We start from the raw sequence: 26,125 nt of genomic DNA, 5'->3' as shown, positions 1-26,125 counted from the left end.
TCTGTGGAAACATGAATAGACAGCGAATCATCCCAAATTGAGGAGGTGGACTTCTAGAGCAAGATCTATGATTTTTTTCCCCTTTTCCTCTTTTTGTGAATGTGTATGTGTATGCTTCTGTATGAGATCTTGTCTGTATAGGTTTGCTTCCACCATTTGTCCTAGCGTTCTATCCATCCACTGGTTTTTTTTTAAATTTTTTTTTTAATAATTAATTTTAATTTAAAGAACTCTATTATACTTTACCTTCTTTCTATCTTTCCTTCCTTCCTTCCCTCTTTCAGACAACGAATCATCCCAAATTGAGGAGGTGGACTTGGAGAGCAAGTTTTATGATTTTTTCCACTTTACCTCTTTTTGTGAGGGTATATGTGTATGCTTCTATGTAAGATTTTGTCTCTATAACTTTGCTTCCTTGTCTTGTCCTAAGGTTCTATCCGTCACTTTTTTTTTCTTTTCTCTAAATAATTATTTTTTTAATTCAATAACTTTATTAAACTTTATTTTATTTTACTCTATCTTCTTTCTTTATTTTTTCTTCCTTCCCTCCATTCCTTCCTTCCCTCCTCCCTCCCTCTCTCCCTCCCTCTTTTCTTTCCTTCTTGCCTTCTTCCTTTCTTTTCTTCTTTCTTTCTTTCTTCCTTCCCTCCTTCCTTCCTTCCCTCCTCTCTTTCTTTCTTTCTTTCTTTCTTTCCTATTTCCTCCTACTTATACTAATTCTCTCTACTTTCTCTCCCTTTTATTCTGAGCCGAGTGGATGAAAGGCTCTTGCTGCTCCAGCCAGGAGTCAGGACTCTGCCTCTGAGGTGGGAGAGCCAACTTCAGAACACTCGTCAAGAAGAGACCTCCCAGCCCCACATAATATCAAACGGCGAAAATCTCCCAGAGATCTCCATCTCAACACCAGCACCCAGCTTCGCTCAACGACCAGCAAGCTACAGTGCTGGACAACCTATGCCAACCATATAGCAAAACAGGAACACAACCCCACCCACTAGCAGAGAGGCTGCCTAAAATCATAATAAGTCCACAGACACCCCAAAACACACCACCAGACGTGGACCTGCCCACTAGAGAGACAAGATCTAGCCTCATACACCACAACACAGCCACTAGTCCCCTCCACCAGGAAGCCTACACAACGCACTGAACCAACCTTAGCCACTGGAGACAGACATCAAAAACAACGGGAGCTACGAACTTGCAGCCTGCAAAAAGGTGAACCCAATCACAGTAAGATAAGCAAAATGAGAAGACAGAAAAACACACAGCAGATGAAGGAGCAGGATAAAAACCCACCAGACCTAACAAATGAAGAGGAAATAGGCAGTCTACCTGAAAAAGAGTTCAGAATAATGATAGTAAAGATGATCCAAAATCTTGGAAATAGAATGGACAAAATGCAAGAAGCAGTTAACAAGGACCTAGAAGAAATAAAGATGAAACAGACAATGATGAACAACACAATAAATGAAATGAAAAATACTCTAGATGGGATCAATAGCAGAATAAATGAGGCAGAAGAACGGATAAGTGACCTGGAAGATAAAATAGTGGAAATAACTACTGCAGAGCAGAATAAAGAAAAAAGAATGAAAAGAACTGAGGACAGTCTCAGAGACCTCTGGGACAACATTAAACGCACCAACATTCGAATTATAGGGGTTCCAGAAGAAGAAGAGAAAAAGAAAGGGACTGAGAAAATATTTGAAGAGATTATAGTTGAAAACTTCCCTAATATGGGAAAGGAAATCGTTAATCAAGTCCAGGAAGCACAGAGAGTCCCATACAGGATAAATTCAAGGAGAAATACGCCAAGACACATATTAATCAAACTGTCAAAAACTAAATACAAAGAAAGCATATTAAAAGCAGCAAGGGAAAAACAACAAATAACACACAAGGGAATCCCCATAAGGTTAACAGCTGATCTCTCAGCAGAAACTCTACAAGCCAGAAGGGAGTGGCAGGACATACTGAAAGTGATGAAGGAGAAAAACCTGCAACCAAGATTACTCTACCCAGCAAGGATCTCATTCAGATTTGATGGAGAAATTAAAACCTTTACAGACAAGCAAAAGCTGAGAGAGTTCAGCACCACCAAACCAGCTTTACAACAAATGCTAAAGGAACTTCTCTAGACAAAAACACAAGAGAAGGAAAAGTCCTATAATAACGAACCCAAAACAATTTAGAAAATGGGAATAGGAACATACATATCGATAATTACCTTAAATGTAAATGGACTAAATGCTCCCACCAAAAGACACAGATTGGCTGAATGGATACAAAAACAAGACCCATATATATGCTGTCTACAAGAGACCCACTTCAGACCTAGAGACACATACAGACTGAAAGTAAGGGGATGGAAAAAGATATTCCATGCAAATGGAAACCAAAAGAAAGCTGGAGTAGCAATTCTCATATCAGACAAAATAGACTTTAAAATAAGGACTATCAGAAGAGACAAAGAAGGACACTACATAATGATTAAGGGATCGATCCAAGAAGAAGATATAACAATTGTAAATATTTATGCACCCAACATAGGAGCACCTCAATACATAAGGCAAAAACTAGCAGCCATAAAAGGGGAAATCGACAGTAACACATTCATAGTAGGGGACTTCAACACCCCACTTTCACCAATGGACAGATCATCCAAAATGAAAATAAATAAGGAAACACAAGCTTTAAATGATACATTAAACAGGATGGACTTAATTGATATTTATAGGACACTCCATCCAAAAACAACAGAATACACATTTTTCTCAAGTGCTCATGGAACATTCTCCAGGATAGATCATATCTTGGGTCACAAATCAAGCCTTGGTAAATTTAAGAAAATTGAAATTATATCAAGTATCTTTTCCGACCACAACGCCATGAGATTAGATATCAATTATAGGAAAAGAGCAGTAAAAAATACAAACACATGGAGGCTAAACAATACACTACTTAGTAACGAAGTGATCACTGAAGAAATCAAAGAGGAAATTAAAAAATACCTAGAAACAAATGACAATGGAGATACAACGACCCAAAACCTATGGGATGCAGCAAAAGCAGTTCTAAGAGGGAAGTTTATAGCAATACAAGCCCACCTTAAGAAGCAGGAAACATCTCGAATAAACAACCTAACCTTGCACCTCAAGCAATTAGAGAAAGAAGAACAAAAAAACCCCAGAGTTAGCAGAAGGAAAGAAATCATAAAAATCAGATCAGAAATAAATGAAAAAGAAATGAAGGAAACAATAGCAAAGATCAATAAAACTAAAAGCTGGTTCTTTGAGAAGATTAACAAAATTGATAAACCATTAGCCAGACTCATCAAGAAAATAAGGGAGAAGACTCAAATCAATAGAATCAGAAATGAAAAAGGAGAAGTAACAACTGACACTGCAGAAATACAAAAAATCATGAGGGATTACTACAAGCAACTCTATGCCAATAAAATGGACAATCTGGAAGAAATGGACAAATTCTTAGAAATGCACAAACTGCCAAGACCTGAATCAGGAAGAAATAGAAAATATGAACAGACCAATCACAAACACTGAAATTGAAACTGTGATTAAAAATCTTCCAACAAACAAAAGCCCAGGAAAGATGGCTTCACAGGCGAATTCTATCAAACATTTAGAGAAGAGCGAACACCTATCTTTCTCAAACTCTTCCAAAATATAGCAGAGGGAGAAACACTCCCAAACTCATTCTACGAGGCCACCATCACCTTGATACCAAAACCAGACAAGGATGTCACAAAGAAAGAAAACTACAGGCCAATATCACTGATGAACATAGATGCAAAAATCCTCAACAAAATACTAGCAAACAGAATCCAACAGCAAATTAAAAGGATCATACACCATGATCAAGTGGGGTTTATTCCAGGAATGCAAGGATTCTTCAGTATACGCAAATCTATCAATGGGATTAACCATATTAAAAAATTGAAGGAGAAAAACCATATGATCATCTCAATAGATGCAGAGAAAGCTTTTGACAAAATTCAACACCCAATTATGATAAAAACCCTGCAGAAAGTAGGGATAGAGGGAACTTCTCTCAATATAATAAAGGCTGTATATGACAAGCCCACAGCCAACATCATCCTCAGTGGTGAAAAACTGAAAGCATTTCCACTATGGTCAGGAACAAGACAAGGTTGCCCACTCTCACCACTTGCATTCAACATAGTTTTGGAAGTTTTATCCACAGCAATCAGAGAAGAAACGGAAATAAAAGGAATCCAACTCGGAAAAGAAGAAGTAAAGCTGTCACTGTTTGCAGATGACATGATACTATACATAGAGAATCCTAAAGATGCTACCAGAAAACTACTAGAGCTAATCAATGAATTTGGTAAAGTAGCAGGATACAAAATTAATGCACAGAAATCTCTGGCATTCCTATATACTAATGATGAAAAATCTGAAAGTGAAATCAAGAAAACACTCCCATTTACCATTGCAACAAAAAGAATAAAATATCTAGGAATAAACCTACCTAAGGAGACAAAAGACCTGTATGCAGAAAATTATAAGACACTGATGAAAGAAATTAAAGATGATACAAACAGATGGAGAGATATACCATGTTCTTGGATTGGAAGAATCAACATTGTGAAAATGACTCTACTTCCCAAAGCAATCTATAGATTCAATGCAATCCCTATCAAACTACCACTGGCATTTTTCACAGAACTAGAACAAAAAATTTCACAATTTGTATGGAAACACAAAAGACCCCGAATAGCCAAAGCAATCTTGAGAACAAAAAATGGAGCTGGAGGAATCAGGCTGCCTGACTTCAGACTATACTACAAAGCTACAGTAATCAAGACAGTATGGTACTGGCACAAAAACAGAAAGATAGATCAATGGAATAGGATAGAAAGCCCAGAGATAAACCCATGCACATATGGTCACCTTATCTTTGATAAAGGTGGCAGGAATATACAGTGGAGAAAGGACAGCCCCTTCAATAAGTGGTGCTGGGAAAACTGGACAGGTACATGTAAAAGTATGAGATTAGATCACTCCCTAACACCATACACAAAAATAAGCTCAAAATGGATTAAAGACCTAAATGTAAGGCCAGAAACTATCAAACTCTTAGAGGAAAACATAGGCAGAACACTCTATGACATAAATCACAGCAAGATCCTTCTTGACCCATCTCCTAGAGTAATGGAGATAAAAACAAAAATAAACAAATGGGACCTAATGAAACTTCAAAGCTTTTGCACAGCAAAGGAAACCATAAACAAGACCAAAAGACAGCCCTCAGAATGGGAGAAAATATTTGCAAATGAATCAACTGACAAAGGATTAATCTCTAAAATTTACAGGCAGCTCATGCAGCTCAATAACAAAAAAATAAACAACCCAATCCAAAAATGGGCAGAAGACCTAAATAGACATTTCTCCAAAGAAGATATACAGACTGCCAACAAACACATGAAAGAATGCTCAACATCATTAATCATTAGAGAAATGCAAATCAAAACTACAATGAGATATCATCTCACACCAGTCAGAATGGCCATCATCAAAAAATCTAGAAACAATAAATGCTGGAGAGGGTGTGGAGAAAAGGGAACACTCTTGCACTGCTGGTGGGAATGTGAATTGGTTCAGCCACTATGGAGAACAGTATGGAGGTTCCTTAAAAAACTACAAATAGAACTACCATATGACCCAGCAATCCCACTACTAGGTATATACCCTGAGGAAACCAGAATTCAGAAAGAGTCATGTACCAAAATGTTCATTGCAGCTCTATTTACAATAGCCCGGAGATGGAAACAACCTAAGTGCCCGTCGTCGGATGAATGGATAAAGAAGATGTGGCACATATATACAATGGAATATTACTCAGCCATAAAAAGAAACGAAATTGAGCTATTTGTAATGAGGTGGATAGATCCAGAGTCTGTCATACATAGTGAAGTAAGTCAGAAAGAGAAGGACAAATACCGTATGCTAACACATATATATGGAATTTAAGAAAAAAAAATGTTATGAAGAACCTAGGGGTAAAACAGGAATAAAGACACAGACCTACTGGAGAACAGACTTGAGGATATGGGGAGGGGGAAGGGTGAGGTGTGATAGGGCGAGAGAGAGACATGGACATATATATACTAACAAACATAAGGTAGATAGCCAGTGGGAAGCAGCCGCATGGCACAGGGAAACCGGCTCAGTTCTTTGTGGCTGTCTGGAGGGGTGGGATAGGGAGGGTGGGAGGAAGGGAGACAAAGAGGGAAGAGATATGGGAACATATGTATATGTATAACTGATTCACTCTGTTATAAAGTAGAAACTAACACACCATTGTAAAGCAATTATACCCCAATAAAGATTTAAAAAAAAAAAAGAAGAAGAAGATGTGGGACATATATACAGTGGAATATTACTCAGCCATAAAAAGGAATGAAATTGGGTCATTTGTGGAGACTTGGATGGACCTAGAGACTGTCATACAGAGCAAGATAAGTCAGAAAGAGAAAAACAAATATATATTAATGCATATATGTTGAACCTAGAAAAATGGTACAGATGAACGTGTTTGCAGGGCAGAAACAGAGACACAGATGTAGAGAACAAACGTATGGAAACCAAGGGGGTAAAGTGGCCGGGGTATGGTGGTGGTGTGATGAATTGGGAGATTGGGATTGACATATATACACTAATACGTATAAAATGGATAACTAACAAGAACCTGCTGTATAAAAAAATTAATTAAATAAAGTTCAAAAAGAAAAAAAAAGCGTTTTGGGACTTCCCTGGTGGTGCAGTGGTTAAGAATTTGCCTGCCAATACAGGGTACACAAGCTTGAGCCCTGGTGCGGGAAGATCCCACATATCCCAGAGCACCTAAGAGCATGCGCCAAAACGACTGAGCCTGTGCTCTAGAGCCTGCGAGCCACAACTACTGAGCCAGCGTGCCACAACTACTGAAGCCCACGCACCTAGAGCCCATGCTCTGCAACAAGACAAGCCATCGCAATGCCTGCGTACGGTACGGCCTGCGTACCGTAACCAAGAGTAGCCTGGCTCAATGCAACTAAAGAAAGCCCATGTGCAGCAAGAAAGATCCGACCCAGCAAAAAATAAATAAATAAATAAATAAATTTACTAAAAAAAAGAAAAGAACTTTTTGAATCTTCATACCAGAATCTGCATACCAGATTCACTGTCCTCTGGACTTCACTGAGAACTGAATCCAGCACATTTTCCTGTTTTTTGATCTAAACAATTCTGGGTCCAGGTAATAAAAAAAAGAGAAAAAAAGGTTAGCTGTTTGCTCCAGGAAATACTAGCTCTTGGAAGGTAAGACTGTGAACCAAATAGCTTACCTTTCAAGACTAGCATCTTGCTCACCAAGGCTCACTTCAGGACCTTCTCTCTTTGGGCCAAACCAGTTCAAAGCATTCATGCCATCAACTGCCTACTCCCATCCAGTTCCCTGATTTTCAATGAGGCCCTAAAAACCCACAAATATCCTTCCCTAATTCTCCTATTTTAAAACAATACCAGTGTCTGTCAAGGTGGCTTATTACTGCAATAAGCCTAAAAAAACTATATTTGCTTCAACAAGTGGGTATTCTGATAGTTATTTGAGGCACTGACAGTTGACATTTCTCATAGTTTTTTCATTAGAGGTCCTGGTTCTAAAATGACACAATCACCAAATGTCATGTGTCAATCTCAGTTAGATCTTAATGCAGAAAAACCAAAAATAGCTTAAGAGAATGTTGTGGGAATTAGGGAAATTTAAATGTTTTCTGAATATGAAATGACATTATGGAATTTTTGTTTACTTGTATAGGTGTTGTATGTAGTTTGTAAATTATGTGGGAGATTGTTTTTTCTTAGAACATGCTGAAATATTGTTGGGTGTACTATTTTCAGAAGGTATAGCAAAACAGATGATGTACAGATCAATAAAAAAGATTAAGTATACACAGAAAATTATTAAAATTCTTAAATCCAGCTGGACGGTATATGCACACTCAGTGTATTTGTTTTCAACTTTTGCTAGAATATCTTATTTTAAAAATATGGGAAATATACTTCCCCAAAGCTTTGTAGGAACACAGACCAGAAACTGCCTTCTGGTTGTTAATATTGTCTACAAGTTGTCTGTTTAGAGTTTCTTGAAGTTAGCCAAAAATTTTACATTTGAATATTTCACATTGAGAATCTAAAGTATATTTTTGTAATATCCCACCAAAGAGCTTTTTCAATTTACTCAAATCCTCACACCCATAAATCTGAAGGTAGACACTTACATTACATTTTATTACATTCAATGTCTACATTAGTCTCTGAGAGATTCTTTGGGAAAAAAATGCATATACACACTTTGTGTATACACACATATACATAAACACACATACATTTACAATTAAGCATTACTTCCTTCTGATATTTTGAATGAAGGAGGTAGGGCCAAATCATAAACATAGCTATTTTATGTTTTATTTCATAAACATAGCTATAAAGATAAATATAGCTATTTATCTTTAACCAAAAAGTGGTATTTTAGAAGCTTGAAAATGACAGAGCTATCTGCTGAAACATTCTATGAAACTCATGAATTACTACTTCTGAGTTTCCCTAGAGCTATTAAAATTTGAAAAGGAGAGAAAGGAAAAAAAAAAGCCTTCCATCCCAATCTACAAAAAGGGATTAAACATCATGGCATTGACATCTGGACTTTCCAGCAGGTGAATAACAGGCCTACGCAGAATTGACAGCCCGCTGACTTTTATTTAATTCAAAATTACTATTCATGTCAACTCAAATTCCAGAGAAAGTGGCAATCTGGTGTCACAAATGCTGAATGTGAGCAAGACTGTCACACAAAGGTTAGTACCATATGTCACACTTAAAATAGAAACATAATTTTCTTTGGGGGCATGGATTATAAAATGTCCACTAAGACTGACTTTTATTGGTATTTGCAATACTAAATCATTTAACAAATTCATGGCTGTGGTTTATATTTTAATACAGCATTTTTAGCATATATTTATCATGAATAGATAATTTTATATAGGTATAAGTGTATAAAAACACACACATGTATATATATGTATATATACAAAAAATAAAATATATGAGTGTGTATGTATAAAATATACACAAAAACATGTTTACGTGGGTATATATGTATAAGCTATATATGATATATCTACATTATATAGATATAAGACAGCCCCCAACAAGAAAATTTCTCAAAGTCAAAATGTCAATAGCGCCTGTTTAACACTTTTAAAAATATAAAGATCCCATAACTCATTAAACATTTAAGATTTTTTTTGTAAGAATTATATGCTTAGAATGAAGACATTTTAAGATTAAGATTTTTTCTGTTTTAAAGACTTATACTTTTGTAATTCTAAAAAACTAGGGCTGAGAGTGAGTAAAAGGATTAGGGAAGTTCATATATATATGATAGAACCAAAACCTAGGATATATATGAAATTTGCCAGACTTGAGGAAAGAAACTATGATCAGAAATATATTAGTTATCTATTGCTACCTAACACATTTCAGAAAACTTAGCAGCTAAAAACAATAGCATTTATTATCTCACAGTTTCAGTGGTCAAGGGGTCCAAACAGAGCTTACCTGGTCCACTGCTTCAAGGTCTCACAAGGTTGCAATAAAGTTTTTGGCCAGGGTTCTTATTTGAGGCTTAACTGGAAAAGAATCTGCTTCCAAGCTCATGTGGTCGTTGGCCAAATTCAGTCCCTTGTGGGTTGTTAGTTTCAGGGCTTCAGCTTCTTGGGGGCTGTCAGTCAGAGGCCACCCCTAATCCCTAGCCACCTATTGGAAATAGGCTGCCCTCTTTTCCAGTTTTTTTGCCAGTGGACCTCCCCAACATGGCTTCTTGCTTCATTAAAGCATGCAAGGCTAGCAGGCAATCTAAATAGTCTGTTAAACAAGCTGTCATGTTTATAATAATATCACACAGACATGGATTGGCATCTCATCACATTTGACATTATTCTTTTGGTTAAAAGCAAGTCAAAGATCTCACCTATGCTCAAATGAAGGAGATTACACAAGGGCATGAACACCAGGAAGCAGAGACCATGAGGGGTCATCTTAGAACTTACTCTCTACAGTTGGTAAAGAAGTAATTTATGCAGAGACTCTCCTGTGTTATCACTTGCTGGAATCTGAACGTCACAGACAGGAGGTAGGAAATAAAGAATACTGACCTCAGATGAAATCAGCAGAACTGCACACAATGAGTTAATTGTAAGGAAGAGGAAATTTCTAGTATCAGCTGAGGATTATGTATTGCATGGTATAGTGAATAAAGTGGCATCTAAAATAACACATAGAGTCATTAATTCCATAAACAAACCAAGGTTTACATCAATAAGAAGTCTAAGTGTTTTTAGACTAACTGTTATAATAGAACATATGTTACCATTTATCTGTATTAAGTACATTTTAAATCATTTTAAAATCGATGATATCAGAATTTTTTAAGATTTAAAAATGCTCAAAATATAAATTGTTTATGAAATACTCTTTCTCTCCTTAAAGAACTAAACCTGAGGGACTGAGTAAATACACTTAGAACTACTAGGGAAAAAAATCATATTGACTTAATTGGATATACACATATGTGTGTATGTGTGTGTGTGTGTGTGTGTGTGTGTGTAATTTCTACTATTAATATGGTGTTCTGTAAAGCTGAACATGAAAAAAAGACAAAACAAGAAAAAATGGCAAGGGTGATGGGAAAGAGCAGGCAAGAAAATTTATAGTCCATAAAATCCACATTGTAAAATTTTATAAAATCAGGAAAGTGTATTTTACTTATATTTAAATAAGAACTCATTATGATAAAGCTTTAGGAAATGCTTAGTATTATTTCTGCCAGGCTTTTTGTCAATACTCTTCTGTGTCTCACCAGGATTTTATTAGTTTACATTATCTAAGATTATTGCATATTTATGATTAATAATGAGTAATCATGCATTCTTAATGAAATTGTGATTATCTTTGTGTTTCCTTTCCTACACTCTTCACATTTAATTATTCACATCTAATTGTACCTAATAATTCTCCAGCCTCTTGTTTTGCCATTTAAAATCTATATGTAGGGATTCCCTGGTGGCGCAGTGGTTGAGAGTCCGTCTGCCGATGCAGGGGATATGGGTTCGTGCCCCAGTCCGCGAAGATCCCACGTGCCACGGAGCAGCTGGGCCCGTGAGTCATGGCCACTGAGCCTGCGCATGCTCTGCAACGGGAGAGGGCACGGCAGTGAGAGGCCCGCGTACCACAAAAAAATAAATAAATAAAATAAAATAAAATAAAATCTATATGATAGAGAAAACAGTAGAGATAATAAATCTCAAATATATATTTTCAGCCCTGATTTCTGATTCTTCTTTAAAGGAACTTAATTTTCATTTCTACTATGTCTTTTGGAAATATCTCAGAGACATGTGAAACCCCATGTGTCTGTAGTGGGCCTAGCTTGTTGCTGTCAGGCTATGAACCATTCCTCTGTTCCAATGGTCTCTATTTCAATAAAAAGTACCAAAATCCACTAAATTTCTGAAGCCAGAAAGCTTGAGGTCTTCTTGACTCGTCCCTCTTCATGCCTTGTACATCCAATCATTCATTTTCTTTTGAATTGTCAACTAGTCTGTATCCTGATTGGATGCTGATGCCTCCATACCTATATCTGCAACCTTAAGATTTTTTGTAAAACTTTAACATTTTATTATACATTCTATAATTGCTCCTTGGATGTTTAATAAGCAAATCAGTCTTCAAATGCCCAAATCAGACTTGCAATCACCTTCCACACACCTACCTATTCCTCACCAGAGTTCTACTTCTCAGTAGGTAGCCTTATCATCCACTCAGTTGCTCAAACTAAAAATCTAAAAGTGATTTGTTGATGTGTTTGTTTTATTCCTTCACATCTAATATGCAGTTATTCAATAAATCCTCTAGGAGATATTCCAGATAGGAGGACTGTACCAACTCTACTGCTAAAATGCTAGTCTGTGCCACAGTACACTTGTCTCTGGACTACAACAACAAATTTCTGAATAATCTTTCTGTAACCAGGTTGGTACTTTATAGTTCAGATTGAGTTTTCCAAATAATACGTTTGACTATGTTACTTTTTGATTAACATCTACCAACATCGCTGATCCACTAGTACCTTACCATAGCTGACCCTTGAAAAACACGGGGGTTAGGGGTGCCAACCCTCTGCATAGTCAAAAATCTAACTGTAACCTATAGCTCCTTTATTTTTGAGGTTCTTCAATATCCTCAGTTCTAATTCCACAGATTCAACGAACCATGCATTGTGTTGTACTGTAGTATTTACTACTGAAAAATATCTGCTTATAAGTTCAAACCCATGTTGTTCAAGGGTCAAGTGTATTGATATCAAAAGAGAATGCAAATTTTTAATCTCGACTTAAAAGAAGTAAATAATCTGACTCATCACTATTTATTGGGGCTCAGTTCCCACCCCTTTTCATTCTATCCCTCTATCTCAGCCACATTTGCTGTGGTATGATGCATAATCAACCCCAAATAGGCCTCTCTTGATCCCCATAACTGTGAATGTTACCCTACATGAAAAAAATAACTGTAGCTGTGATTAAGGATCTTGAGATGGGAAGATTATTATGGATTGTCCAAATGGGTCATAAATGCAATCACAAATGTCCTTTCTAAAAAGGAGGCAGAAGCAGATTAGACTCATAAAAGAAGATGCAATATGATTGTGGAGGCAAAAACTAGAGTTCTGCGGCAACAAGCCAAGGAATGCTGGCCACCATCAGAGCTGGAAGAGGCCAGGGCAAGGGCAAGAAATGGACTCTGGCTTACAGCCTCTGGAGGGAGGGCAGCCCACTTGGCACCCTGATTTTAGCCCAGTGACTTTGGATTTCCAGCCTTCAGAACTACGAGAGAATACATTTCTGTTGGTTTAAACATTGTTTGTGATCATTTGTTACAGCATCCATAGGAAACTAATATCCTTAATTTCTTCTGTCTGTTTCATACAGTTTGCATTTACTGATTTTTGTTTTTTGTTTTGGTGTTTTGTTCAACCATGTTCTAAGATTATTAGATCTCATAAGCTTATAAATTTAACATGATTGCAACAGAAATAAGTTCGTTCTTTTCACTAGTCAATGATTTTCAAATGCATACAGTAGTCAAGATGACCCTGCATCTGGGAAGACCTAGCAAGTTTAATGAAACCTCCAGATGACCCTACATTCACCCATGCTGTAGACCATGATGGTTTGGGTAGTTCTAAATAGAATAACCTCTGAAGACCTAGTTGGGTAGATATTAATATTTAATGTTACTGTTGAACTTCTTTGCTATTTATTTGCATAACCCTCCAGGTTTGGGCCGTTTCTGCTTCTACTGCATTCTGAATACCAACAGGTTGTTTTTCCTTACCTAACTACCTTATAAGGATGGCTTTTATTCTTTACCCCAGGTCTCCAGCTGCTTTGCTTAGGTACCCAATTCTTTAATATCTTTTTAAAGTGAACTAAACATAGTTGGAGGGCAGAAGACTAATTTTATATATCTCTTGTATCCCACAAAGAAATCCAGGCCTGTGTACACAAGGGTCATGAAAGAAAATAACTGAAGTAAAACACCATTGAATTGCATCTTCCCTTAGTATTTACATACCACTACCATTCTTTCAATTCCCTCCAATCATCACCAACCTGTTAACATCCCTTCTACTTCTCTCCATTTTGACATTTCTTCCAAGTGGTTAATATGTGCAAATATCTGTGCCCTTGTTTTCTAACCTTACCCAAATGTATAAAACTTCCCTTCCAAGAGGATAATATCACACACACAAAAATAGAAGGCCAGATATTTACATCCTGAGAATGTGATGGGGGCAAGTGTTATTCATTTAAAACGCAGCTAACAAAAACAAGTCTAAAATGACAAGAATATTTTTTAAAGATACTCAAATATGTCTCAAATTTTAATAAGATCCTCTATACACACATTTATTTGCTACTGAAAATTTTTATTACAATACAACACGCTGCTCTAACAGTGCTCTGGCCAAGCCACCCAACGTTTTCTTTACATTCCTTCCACACAAGTTAATTTGTTTCAAATTCTCAATATTGGGTTTCATTTTACAGGGACTTCAGCCTTCTAAAACAGGCAGTACCTAAGACCTATTAGTGCTTCTTGTGTCAAATCAAAATGGAACTAAAGTATATTCAAGTCATTCAGATGCAAGTTACATAGATTCCTTATAAGTTACTTGTATTAAGGTAGAAAAGAGATGCAAGAAAAAAAGACATCACAGAACTTATAATATATGTTATCAAAATATTGGTACCCAATCTGCCCTAGTGTAGAGTAGCGTTCCCAAGCTGCTTCATAATGATCCTAAAATTACTATCAGGAAAAAATAGTACAAGAATAAAGTTTATGGCTCATCCGACCATGTATCATAACTGCTGTCATAATTGTTGTTGTAATTATTCTCATAATTATCCTCAGAAGGATCTCTATGATACAGGCAATAATGACAGCTACATCTAAATCTTTCCATTCTTGACTGAGTCTCAACATCCTTCTGCTGAGGTTCTCTTTGAGACTCAGACAGAGGAAGTCATTTGCCATAGCAATTTTTAATAAATTGAATCACCCTTTCCATCCTTTCTCTCCAAGCAATTAACAATGTCCTCCCCCGCCCCCTTCCTCCTGTAGATTAAGTCTCCATCCAGTCTGTTGAGGTGAATATTCTGGCAGAGTGGATAGCAATTTGCTACTAGGGTTGAGAGTCAAGTTACTGAGGTTCTTTAGTAACACTGCAGAGATAGGTTGAGAGGCAGCTATAATTGCCTGGGAATTTTCATCAATGGACATTTGAGGAAACACCAGGGTCCAGGTTGGGTTAACCTCTGATGAATCCATTGGGAGTCTAGTCACAGCTTGAAGCTCCTCCTAGATTTCTGGATTCCAGTGGAAGGTGATGGTTTACTCAAACTGCTACAAAGTAGCCTGGAAGAACTATAGAGCCAAGAAACAGAAAAATCCAAGCTCTGACACACCTGGTGAGGGAAAAATCCCTGCATCTACTGTTGGTTTGACTCAGAATGCTCTTCATCCAGGTCTAATCATAGATGGATTGTCTCACCATTTAGTTAATTAACAGCTCAAAAATTTCCTTTCAGAAAAGTTTTCTCTAGTCATCCTGGATAAATAACATCTGTCTTCCAACTACTTTCAGTCACGGAAATCATGAGGCTTTCCCTTTTCTTTTCGAGTAACAGCACACAAGAATGTTTTTGGGTTTTTTTTTGCTTTTATTATTTATTTATTTATTTATTTATTTATTTATTTATTAACGTCTTTATTGGAGTGTAATTGCTTTACAATGGTGTGTTAGTTTCTGATTTATAACGAAGTGAATCAGCTATCCATATACATATATCCACACATCTTCTCCCTCTTGCGTCTCCCTCTCACCCTCTCTATCCCACCCCTCTAGGTGGACACAAAGCACCAAGCTGATCTCCCTGTGCTATGTGGATGCTTCCCACTAGCTATCTGTTTTACATTTGGTAGTGTATATATGTCCATGCCACTCTCTTACTTCGTCCCAGCTTACCCTTCCCCTGAGCAAAGCCAATCTTTAGGGGAAAGAAAACAACAGGAAATATGCATGGACCTATTTCTTCTCTTTATTCAATAGCATATACTGAGGACAGTATTTTAGGAAGTAAATTTATTTACCTTAAGGAATTTTTTTTTTTTTTTGGCGGTACGCAGGCCTCTCTCTCACTGTTATTGCGGAGCACAGGCTCTGGACGCGCAGGCTCAGCAGCCATGGCTCACGGGCCTAGCTGCTCCGCGGCATGTGGGATCTTCCTGGACCGGGGCATGAACCCGTGCCCCCTGCATCGGCAGGCGGACTCTCAACCACTGCGCCACCAGGGAAGCCCACCTTAAGGAATTTTAAAAAGCTAAAACTGTAGACCACATAGGTCTTAACATTCTCTTGGCAGACACTGAATACATAGCAAATAAGATACATTCTGTGCCTTGCTTTTCCACTTCTCAAAGCCACCATCCTCTGTTTTGGTGATGTGAGCAGGATACATTCTGTAAAATAAGGTTCATACATGCGTACTAACATACAAAGAAACAAAAAACTGTTGGCAACATTTCAATATATCATATCAAAACATGCTACCCAGAAATATAACTTTTATTTAGAAACTTCCCACGTAGGAACTATGGCAGCAACTTACTCAGTAGACCTTCTTGTCTGATCCAAAAGTGCCTGTACCTACATTGTGACTTCAGTAATGGACTGTAATGAATTTTCCCCAAACAACCATTGTGTAACTGTTTCCACATCTTCATAAGAAATTTGTCTTTAAGGAGGAAGTAGGAATTCAATATTTAAGACATTTGGAAGGAGAGAGTCAGTAAAGTGATAAAGATGAGATGGATGGTAAGAGGAAAGTAGTGCTTGTGGAGCATTGTATAACAGGTTATTGAGAAGGGCTTTTAAAAGGTTACTATTCTATTCTACTGAAAGTATTGATATTAAGAAGCCATTTTTTTAACTGAAAATTTTTAACTCCTAATTTTTTCCTGGGTGCCAGTTTCTTCAATTTCTCAACACTGAAATAGTATACTGTGAAGCTTTTTCACTTGCTCAGCAGTTCTGTGACTTGGAAATGATCTACTTGAAAAATGCTGGAGGGCTGTTTTAGTGGGAGAGTGGGAGGAGACCCTGCACACTCACCACTATACAGGTGTAGTGTTGTTAGGAGAGGATTTTTTACCATCTTTATATGGGTATAAATGGCCAGAAAAGCACGTCTGAGCAGAATTTATTCTCTAAATGGAAGTAAAGATGAGCGGGGAGTCCCAAGTGAGAGCCAAGATAATTAAACCCAGCAGATATATGACTGCAGGTTGCTTATAAATAAAAAGCAAGTTCAATCAATTGGAAATGTGAACATTACCCAAAAAGAATCACATATGTTCATTTACTGGCGTATTTGACTAATTCTGCTGAATGCAACCAATCTCCTCTTGTAGCTGACACCAGCAATCTACCTCCTGCAAATGCCCTGCTGGCTCCATTCATGCTCCAACACCCCAGCATCTACTTTCAACCTCCCCGCCTCAAGGATGCCCTCCTTTCCCCCATGACATTGGACATCACACCCACTGGGTCAGCTTTCCAGGCAGAATCCTCCTTACTCAACTTGAAACCTAAACTCTTACTAGGCTGCTGGAGAGTCTCATCTCTCCTTTTCATGCAGATACTTACCTACTTTGCTCAGTCACCCATAGTAGTTTTTGAACTAAACTGTTTCAGAAGGAAAGGAAAGGGAATGATGGAGAGGAGTAGATAAAAATCAAGATTTTGATTTTTGAGCTTCAAAATTATTCTTGATTTTTAGATAACTAACAGTGGTAATAGCTAGCTGTAAGAACAAAGCAGTTGCAATCATTGGAACTAGGCTGACATATGTAAATATTAGGTATTCATTCTTCATTTCATTTAGTTGATTGCACATGTGTTGACATTTTGTTTTTTGTTTAATGATTTGTTTTATTGATGACTATTCCCATGATTAATTACCTAGGCTATCTATGCCAATGGGAACCCCTGGCATCCAGGGTGGAGGGTAAAAAATTTGATCAGTTAATGGAATGGACATATAACCTTAAGTCAACAATATTAATCAGAGTAACACAGGATCAAGAAAAGAAATATTATTTAGTAGTAGTCTGATGGGAAAAAAGAGTCAGACAAAAAGAGAGTCATATAGGCAAGCATATACTAGCAAAAAAGAAAGGAGATATCCTATAGATATTTTCCAAGACATATATGAGCAATGGGAGGGAGAGAGAAAGAGGAAGAGAGAGAGAGAGAGACAAGAGAGAATGAAGGACACTCATTCTTTATGGCCATTCCTCTTCCCCAATGCAGTCTAAGAATTCCTGGTTGTCAATACTTGCCAGAATAAGAAAGTTAGAAAAGCAATGCTACTTAAAATCTTTTATATGTATATGTGTGTGTGTATATATATATATATATATATATATATATATATATATTTATATATATATGTATAAAATAAACTCCATGAATCTTTTAATGATCTCATGAACCAAGTGAATGGTGAATTTCTATTTTCATATTTAAGAAACACTATCGGTTTTAACTCTTCAACGTTCTTCTGGACTGGTTGTCACAAGTATAGATATTATCATTCAGATGTTCTAAAATCATTAACACTTTTGTTTGTATGTCATTCTAGCTAAGGAAATAAACACTGGTTTTATTGGGGATATTTTTGTTTGGTTGTTTTTAAAACTCATTTCAATATTGTAAGTATGTGCAATATAAACATGGCCTTTAAATAACCACATCATTTAAATTTGAAGAAATTTTAGGGGGTGCATTCAAGATGGTGGAGGAGTAAGACATAGAGATCACCTTCCTCCCCACAAATACATCAAAACTACAGCTACATGAGGAACAACTCCTACAGAACACCTACTGAATGCTGGAAGAAGACCTCAGACTTCCCAAAAGTATAATTTTTCACGCTTGTTATCATTGACGGATTTGCTTTATGGTTTGGTTACTATCTTCTTTCTTTCTCTCCTTCTTTTTTTAAATTTTTTTTTCTATTTTAATAACTTTATTTTTTTCTTTCCTTCTTTTTCCCTTCCTTCCTTCCTCCTTCCCTCCCTCCCTTCCTTCTCCCTTTTCTTCTGAGCCATGTGGCTGACAGGGTCTTGGTACCCTGTCCAGGTGTCAGGACTCAGCCTCTGAAGGGGGAGAGCCAAGATCAGGACATTGGTCCACCATAAAGCTCCAGGCCCCATGTAATAGAAAATGGGGAAAGCTCTCCCAGAGATCTCCATCTCAACGCTAAGACCCAGCTCCACTAAACGACCAGCAAGCTACGGTGCTGGATACACCATGCCAAATAACTAGCCCATGAGCAGAGAGGCTGCCAAAAATCATAATAAGTTCACAGACACCCCCAAAAAACACCACTGGACATGGTCCTGCCCACCAGAAAGACAAGATGCAGCCTCATCCACCAGAGTACAGGCACCAGTATGCCCACCAGGAAGCCTACACAACCCACTGAACCAACCTCACCCACTGGGGGCAGACACCAAAAACAACGGGAACTATGAACCTGCGGCCTGCGAATCAGAAACCCCAAACACAGTAAGTAGGCAAAATGAGAAGACAGAGAAATACACGACAGACGAAGGAGCAAGGTAAAGACACACCAGACCAAACAAATGAAGAGGAAATAGGCAGTCTACCTGAAAAAGAATTCAGAGTAATAATAGTAAAGATGACCCAAAATCTTGGAAATAGAATGGAGAAAATATAAGAAAAGTTTAACAAGGACCTAAAAGAACTAAAGAGCAAACAACCAATGATGAACAACACAATAAATGAAATGAAAAATTCTCTAGAAGGAATTAATAGCAGAATAACTGAGGCAGAAGAATGAATAAGTGACCAGGAAGATAAAAGACTGGAAATAACTACAGCAGAGCAGAATAAAGAAAAAAGAATGAAAAGAATTGAGGACAATCTCAGAGACCTCTGGGACAACATTAAAAGCACCAATGTTCAAATTATAGGGGCACCAGAAGAAGAGAAAAAAAAAAAAGTGGCTGAGAAAACATTTGAAAAGATTATAGTTGAAATCTTCCCTAACATGGGGAAGGAAATACTCAACCAAGTCCAGTAAGTGCAGAGAGTCCCATACAGGATAAATCCAAGGAGAAGCATGCCAAGACACATATTAATCAAACTATCAAAAATTAAACACAAAGAAAAAATATTAAAAGAAGGGAAAAACAACAAATAACATAAAAGGGAATCCCCATAAGGTTAAGAGCTGATCTTTCAGAAGAAACTCTGCAAGCCATAAGGGACTGGCAGGACATATTTAAAGCGATGAAAGGGAAAAAACTACAACCAAGATTACTCTACCCAGCAGACATCTCATTCAGATTCGATGGGAAAGTAAAACTTTACAAATAAGGAAAAGGTAAGAGAATTCAGCACCACTAAACCAACTCTACAACAAATGCTAAAGGAACTTCGATAGGCAGGAAGTACAAGAGAAGGAAAAGACTTAAAATAACAAGCCCAAAACAATTAAGAAAATAGTAATAGGAACATACATATTGATAACTACCTTAAATGTAAAGGGATTAAATGCACCAATCAAAAGACATAGACTGGCTGAATGGATACAAAAACAAGACCCATACATATGCTGTCTACAAGAGACCCACTTCAGACCTAGGAACACATACAGACTGAAAGTGAGGGGATGGAAAAACATATTCCATGCAAATGGAAATCAAAAGAAAGCTGGAGTAGCAATTCTCATATCAGACAAAATAGACTTAAAAAAAAGACTATTACAAGAGACAAATACGGACAAGATAATGATCAAGGGATCAATCCAAGAAGAAGATATAACAACTGTAATGATTTACGCACCCAACATAGGAGCACATCAATACATAAGGCAAATACTAATAGCCATATAAGGGGAAATCGACAGTTAACACAATCATAGTAGGGGACTTTAACATCCCACTTTCTCCAATGGATAGATCCTCCAAAATGAAAATAAATAAGGAAACACAAGCTTTAAATGATAAATTAAACATGATGAACTTAATTGATATTTACAGAACATTCCATCCAAAAACAGCAGGTTACACTTTCTTCTCAAGTGCTCATGAAACATTCTCCAGGATAGACCATATCTTAGATTGCAAATCAAGCCTTGGTAAATTAAAGAAAATTGAAATCATATCAAATATCTTTTCCGACCACAACACTATGAGACTAGATATCAATTACAGGAAAAAATCTGTAAAAACTAGAAACACATGGAAGTTAAACAATGCACTAGTAAATACTAACAGATCCTTAAGAAATTAAAGAGTAGATCAAAAAATACCTAGAAACAAATGATGATGAAAACATGATAACCCAAAACCCTTGGGATGCAGCAAAAGCAGATCTAAGAGGGAAGTTTATAGCAATACAATCCTACCTCAAGAAACAAGAAACATCTCAAATAAACAACCTAAACTTACACCTAAAGCAATTAGAGAAAGAAGAACAAAAACACCCCAAAGTTAGCACAAGGAAAGAAATAATAAAGATCAGATCAGAAATAAATGAAAAAGAAATGAAGGAAACAATAACAAAGATCAATAAAACTAAAAGCTGTTTCTTTGAGAAGAAAAAATTGATAAACCATTAGCCAGACTCATCAAGCAAAAAAGGGAGAAGACTCAAATTAATAGAATTAGAAATGAAAAAGGAGAAGTATCAACATGAGAGATTACTACAAGTAACTATATGCCAATAAAGTGGACAACCTGGAAGAAATGGACAAATTCTTCGAAAAGCACAACTTCCAAGACTGTACCAGTAAGCAATAGAAAAAATAAACAGACCAATCACAAGCACTGAAATTGAAACTGTGATTAAGAATCTTCCAACAAAAAAAAGCCCAGGACCAGATGGCTTCACAGGCGAATTCTATCAAACATTTAGAGAAGAGCTAACACCTATCTTTCTCAAATTCTTTTAAAATATAGCACAGGGAGGAACACGCCCAAATTCATTCTACGAGGCCACCATCACCCTGATACCAAAACCAGACAAAGATGACACAAAACAAGAAAACTACAGGCCTATATCACTGATGAACATAGATCTAAATATCCTCAACTAAATACTAGTAAACAGAATCCAACAGCATATTAAAAGGATCATACACCATGAGCAAGTGGGATTTATCCCAGGAATGCAAGGATTCTTCAATATATGCCAATCAATCAATGTGATAAACCATATGACAAACTGAAGGAGAAAAACCATATGGTCATCTCAATAGATGCAGAAAAAGCTGTCAACAAAATTCAACAACCATTTATGATAAAAAACCCTCCAGAAAGTAGGCATAGAGGGAACTTACCTCAACATAATAAAGGCCATATATGACAAAATCACTGCCAACATCATTCTCAATGGTGAAAAACTGAAAACCATTTCCACTTAGATCAGGAACAAGACAAGGTTGCCAACTCACACCACTATTATTCAACATACTTTTGGAAGTTTTAGCCACAGCAATCAGAGAAGAAAAAGAAATAAAAGGAATTCAAACCGGAAAAGAAGTAAAACTGTCACTGTTTGCAGATGACATGATACTATACATAGAGAATCCTAAAGATGCTACCAGAAAACTACTAGAGCTAATTAATGAATTTGGTAAAGTAACAGGATACAAACTTAACGCACAGAAATCTCTTGCATTCCTATACACTAATGATGAAAAATCTAAAAGAGAAATTAAGGAAACCATTTACCACTGCAACAAAAAGAATAAAATACCTAGGAATAAATCTACCTAAGGAGACAAAAGACCTGTATGCAGAAAACTATAAGACACCGATGAAAGAAATTAAAGATGATACAAACAGATGGAGAGATATACCATGTTCTTGAATTGGAAGAATCAACATTGTGACAATGACTATACTACCCAAAGCAATCTACAGATTCAATGCAATCCCTATTTAACTACCAATAGCATTTTTCACAGGACTAGAACAAAAAATTTCACAGTTTGTATGGAATCACAAAAGACCCTGAACAGCCAAAGCAATCTTGAGAAAGAAAAATGGAGCTGGAGGAATCAGGCTTCCGGACTTCAGACTATACTACAAAGCTACAGTAATCAAGACAGTATGGTACTGGCACAAAAACAGAAATATAGATCAATGGAACAGGGAAGCCCAGATGTAAACCCACACACGTATGGTCACGTTATTTTTGATAAAGGAGGCAAGAATATACAGTGGAGAAAAGACAGCGTCTTCAATAAGTGGTGTTGGGAAAAGTGGACAGCTACATCTAAATGAATGAAATTAGAACACTCCCTAACACCATACACAAAAATAAACGCAAAATGGATTAAAGAACGAAATGTAAGGCCAGACATGATTAAACTCTTAGAGGAAAACATAGGCAGAACAATCTATGACATAAATTACAGCAAGATCCTTTTTTACCCACCTCCTAGAGAAATGGAAATAAGAACAAAAATAAACAAATGGGACCTAACGAATCTTAAAAGCTTTTGCACAGCAGAGGAAACCATATACAAGATGAAAAGACCACTCTCATAATGGGAGAGAATATTTGCAAACGAAGCAACTGACAAAGGATTAATTTCAAAATATACAAGCAGCTCATGCAGCTCAATATCAAAAAAACAAAGAACCCAATCCAAAAATGGGCAAAAGACCTAAATAGACATTTCTCTAAAGAAGGTATACAGATTGCCAACAAACTCATGAAAGGATGCTCAACATCACTAATCATTAGAGAAATGTAAATCAAAACTACAATGAGGTATCACCTCACACCAGTCAGAATGCCATCATCAAAAAATCTATAAACAATAAATGCTGAAGAGGGTGTGGAGAAAAGGGAACCCTCTTGCACTGTTGGTGGGAATTAAACTGATACAGCCACTATGGGGAAGAGTATGGATGTTTCTCAGAAAACTGAAAAAAAAACAGCATATGATCCAGCAATCCCATTACTGGGCAAATGCCCTGAGAAAACCATAATTCAAAAAAAGTCATGTACCACAATGTTCATTGCAGCTCTACTTGCAATAGTCAGGACATGGAAGCAACCTAAGTGTCCATTGACAGATGAACGGATAAAGAAGATGTGGCACATATATACAATGGAATATTACTCAGCCATAAAAAGGAACGAAATTGAGTTTTTTTAGTGAGTTCGATGGACCCAGAAACTGTCATACAGAGTGAAGTATGTGAGAGAGAAAAACAAATACTGTATGCTAACACATATGTGTAGAATCTAAAAAAAAAAAAAATTCTGAATAACCCAGGGGCAGGACAGGAATAAAGATGCAGACGTAGAGAATGGACTTGAGGACACAGGGAGGGGGAAGGGTAAGTGGGACGAAGTGAGAGAGTGGCATGGACATATATACACCACCAAATGTAAAACAGATAGTTAGTAGGAAACAGCCACATAGCACAGGGAGATCAGCTCGTTGCTTTGTGTCCACCTAAAGTGGTGGGATAGGGTGTGTGGGAGAAAGATGCAAGAGGGAGGAGATATTGGGATGTATGTATATGTATAGCTGATTCACTTTTTTATACAGCAGAAACTAACATGCCATTGTAAAGCAATTATAGTCCAATAAAGATGTTAAAATAAATAAATAAATTTGAAGAAATTTAAAATTATTTGTATATTCCTGAGATTAGTGGGCTTTTTTTGGTTGGTGAATATTATGTTTCATTCATTTTATTTTTCAAAATAGAGGAGACTCTATCTATTCTCTAGAGTTGTCTTGATCTATAACTGAAATTTTAATCCAAATTTTCAATAAAAAGAGTAAATAGATACTTGTTGGATGATCTTTTTAATTGGCATGGCACTCAGGGAATAATTTAATATTTGTTTCCTTTTATTAAAATCATCATTGTTTTAAACTAGCACTATCACTTATTGCAGCTCTATAATATGACTAAATATAATAACAAATAATTGATATTACTGGGCTTACCTCTAAGAGAAAACATAATACATTAAAATAATCACCCAGATAAAAGTCATATAATATGTATATCAGACTCAGGCATGACATTAAACAGCAATGTTTTAGAACAAATAACTAGACATTCATTTCCTTCTATGAGGAATTAAATAGTTGAAATGAGATATCCGCAAGACTCCTTCATCTCTAAAACTCTTTCATTCCTTTCCTACTTACTAATTTTCTCTTCCATCTCTTTTCATTAACTCAAGCTTCTTCTATCCATCACATAAAATACAACCCTATTTTTCTGCTTATATTTAGAATCTGACTCTAGTTTTCTAAAACTGAAATTACTTTTTGCTATTAATGTTTGTGCGTGTGAGTGTGTAAAAATGAAAACAGAATAAACTGTCCATTACTTGACATTTTACTTATTGCCACAATAATTCTGTGCAATGTACCACCTCTCAAATTCACTAGCTTCCCTCTGGCTGCTGGAAGACCCCAAGATCTCCAGCTACATCAGTGAATAGAATCACTTAATCAGATGTATCTTTCAATGTGACCACGTGCTGCAGAGGTGAAATGAGGTCCCACACTTTCAGCTTCTGGTCCAGGATATAAGAATCTTCCTCTGCTCTACATGTCTCTCATCCTCGTTGGACAGGTAGGCTAGCAGGGCAGGTGCTTTTCACACTAATAGCAGAAGGGAAAGAGCTAAAGACCAACCACATAAGTACATTTCATGCCTTTGTTGCATGACAAATGCTAATATCCCATCAGCCAAAGCAAGACATGCCGGGCTAAAATGTGAGTGGTAGGAAAACAAACTCCATCTTTACTACTTTATTAGTGGACTGGGAGGAACTGGGAAGTTTCATGTGGAAAAAAACTGATACAGGTTAAGTTTGAAAAATTGGGGCTGCTATTTCAAGCTGTCATACTTTCCATGCATTTTGATGTTAGATATATTGCTTTTAAATTTTCATTTACTCAAAACTGAGGCAATTTCCCCTTCATTTATTTCTTGTCATCCCTGTCTACCCCTTAAGCCACTGTGGGCAGAGCTCCTTCTAGTTCTAGAATCAGTAAAACCCTATATTGCGGGCAATTTATATTTTTTACTCAATTTGTAAATACTGTTTGGAAGTCATTTATTATTTTCCTGAGTTTTGCTCATACTGAGGAGGCCACAGTTCAACCAACTTCTTGTTACATGGATTGCATCATGCAAATACAGTCTTTCTACTGTTATTTCTGCTGACATATTTGCTGTAGTGCTTAATTATAAGTTTCCTCTTGGGAGGACAATTAGGTGTGAGACCCAGCAAGATATGCCATTGTTGTCCAATAGAAATTAACCACCAGCTTTTTTTCTGAAAATATTTGCTTCCTAAGTCTTTTCTTTTAAACATATGTTTG

General features: G+C 36.7%; 1 pseudogene; it reads right to left on the bottom strand.

The window, feature by feature from the left end:
* Positions 1-14,496: 14,496 nt before the first annotated feature.
* Positions 14,497-14,987, bottom strand: LOC103077807 (developmental pluripotency-associated protein 3 pseudogene; annotated as a pseudogene).
* Positions 14,988-26,125: the final 11,138 nt, after the last annotated feature.

Source organism: Lipotes vexillifer, unplaced genomic scaffold (assembly GCF_000442215.2).
Source record: "Lipotes vexillifer unplaced genomic scaffold, Lipotes_vexillifer_v1.1 scaffold271, whole genome shotgun sequence".
Lineage (NCBI taxonomy): Eukaryota > Metazoa > Chordata > Mammalia > Artiodactyla > Lipotidae > Lipotes > Lipotes vexillifer.
The sequence above is the reverse complement of the archived record's forward strand: the minus strand, read 5'-3'. Positions and strand labels throughout refer to the sequence as shown.